The following is a 2,930-nucleotide window of genomic DNA, read 5'->3' on the forward strand; positions in this document are numbered from 1 at the left end:
TGCTGCTGACTTTCTTGCAACTGTTGGAGACTTTCTTCCTGTTTCCTTTCTTGTTTTTGTATTGCTGCCATCAAGTCTGCTAAGCTGTAGTTTGATTTTCCGCTTCTCGTTTTCTTCTCTCTTTTTTTTTCTATCCCACTCTCTGACACCAATTTGTTACGTCTCCGTTTGTTAATTAACTTTCCGTAACTTCGTACCGACGAAACTTAAGCGACACAAGCCTTTACTTAATAAAACTGGTTTATTCTTTCCGAATATAACTTAACCGATACACTCAACAATCGCGCTAAACAAACGCTATAGCAACGAACGTCAATAATACTCCGACCGCAGATCAATTACTCACTATCTACACCTACATTACCTTCCCTCTTTTATATACCAGCGTACCCTATTTCTAGTAAGAACTTGAACATTCGAGAAAGTACATGATAGTTCTAGAAACGTTGCGTCACTGTAGTCATGTGACTGCTGACGCAACAATATAGATCACAGAGTTTACGTGATATCTTTATTACGTGAAAACCTGTTACTATAGGTTTTGTTAGGGACAACTCTGTAATTTAAACATTTGTTTTAATGTCGATCTGTGACGATATTCTTGAAGTCAACACCCATGTTTTTTACAAATTATTTTATACGGCAACTCTATAGTTTAAACTTTTGATTTTATTATATATTTTTTGTGATGTCTTTATTATTTAAACCTCTGTTTACTGTAGCTTTGTAGTCGACTTCCGTATAACATAAACCTTTGTTTAATATATATTTAGGCGATACCTTTATAAGCAGAAACCGTCATTTTAATATACAATTCCTGTAGATATCTTTTTATGTCTCCGTAGAGATATATATATTGTTTTTCTACTGTTTCTTCTTTTTCTTCCAAACACATTTCAATCGTCCGTCATTTCTTTAGTTTTCGGCGGATTGACTTGAAACTTGGTATGGATATTCCTTGGTCCAATAGGTCCAGACTTCTTTTCACCTTCTTTTTTTTTATTTAGGCCTTTTTAGGGATTTTATGGGATCAAAAGCCAAACAACCCAAATATGTATATTTTGAGCTCCTGTAGGGTCATATTTGCAGCAATCAAGATGAAAATTAATAAAAAAATATATTTTCATGCACCGAAGACACTGACAAACAAAAAGGTTGAATTTTAACATTTTGAGTCTTTTCAGGGGTCAAAGTTCACAAAAAGCTTATTTTTGGGATTGTTGGTCAATTACTCGGCCATTATTTGAACAGTTTACATGAGATTTGGCATTTACCATATCTATGGTATTTACATAGATACCTTTCTACAAGTCTCATCCATATACTTACAAACAAATGTGCGATAGACCCATTTTTGGTCATTTTAAGGAGGTCAAAAGGTCACAAAGAGCATAATTTTATGGGATTGGGTTAATTTTTCGGCCAATTTGCGTGGCATTTAGCAAAAAAATATTATTTGTTAGTCCCAAACAGAAATATAGATAATTTTGGAATTTTTGTCTTTTACTTGATTCTTCAGGGAGTAAAGCACAATTTGGAGTTTCCGTGAACTATTCACGTGTACGTCAACCAAGTTATATGGGATTTGGTACAAAGATACCTTCTTGCAGGTCCCAAACATTGATATAAACAATTTTAATTTTTTATATGTTTTTTTCCAAATTTTCTGGTGTCGAAATTGGCCATGTTGTGTTTGTGTGGCGGAGACATACTGCATTCCCCGCGAATTTAGCCTCTTTAATTTATTTGTTTTACTGTAGCTGTATAGACAGCAACTCTATAATTTAAATGTTTGTTTTAATGTAAGTTTTCGACGATATCTATATCATTTGAAATTCGTGTTTTACTATAGAATTTCTTTACGACAATCCTGTAATTTTCACCTTTATTTTAATATGGAGTTTTGGGTGATATCTTTGTTATTTAAATGTGTCATAATTCCTCATTTATTGTTGGTTTTTGAACGACACCTCTGTAAGAAAAACCGTTGTTTCTCTCTACGTTTTTAGATTAGAACTATTTAACTTAAACCTTAACGATATTTTTACAGTTAAAACCCTTGTTTGACTATAGATTTTTATACGAGGAATCTGAACGTTTGTGGTATTGTAGATTTGTAGACGATACCTTTGTAACTAGGAGATAGGCCTTTAACGTTGTATATTTTCTAAACCATTTGAATGATTAACATTTTAAAAATTAAAGTTTATGCTTGTAGAACAAAATATTTTTTAAACTTTCTTGGACTCATATATAAAATATATATACTTTATTTATTTGTGTCACATTGTTACGAGGAAAGTACTTTTATAATCGTTTAATCTTGTTCTCATAGTCTATTGTGTTAAGTTACAAACAACAAAACTTTAAAGCCTCAAACTTTCAAATTACGGAGTTTACTGATTTATACATAAAAAGAATCTGAAAACATTGGGCTATCTTACAACTTAATTGATTTTCTTGTTTATTTTCCACAAAAATACAATTAAGGTTGATTGAATAAACCTTACACCCCTCTAATTAAGAAGATTGAATTTTCAATGTTATCTGTGATTATTGTTTTAACTGAAATTTGTTGGAGTGGAAACTCGTAGTTTAGAAAATAAACAGAAGAGAGATATTTTATACAGGTTAAGTTTCCAGCAGTGTCATTAAGATTTATTCATATTTACCAACTTAAAGAAAAGGTTATACCAATTCCAATTGTTTGATGGATTGATGTGCCCTTTAATGAAAGTGAAAGCGTTAGATTGACCATTCATCACACTTATAAGGATCTATTTAAACACAAGTTTTTCTTAGAATGTGTAGTTAAAGAAAATTATGATGGTTTCCAAGAGTTAGTAAGGTTTGTTCTTTGGGACTTGTGAGTATAGGACGCTGTTCTGTGCTTGTAATTGCTAGAATTGAAGGTTTTTTTTTTCTTTAAG

Source organism: Limulus polyphemus, unplaced genomic scaffold (assembly GCF_000517525.1).
Source record: "Limulus polyphemus unplaced genomic scaffold, Limulus_polyphemus-2.1.2 Scaffold10587, whole genome shotgun sequence".
Lineage (NCBI taxonomy): Eukaryota > Metazoa > Arthropoda > Merostomata > Xiphosura > Limulidae > Limulus > Limulus polyphemus.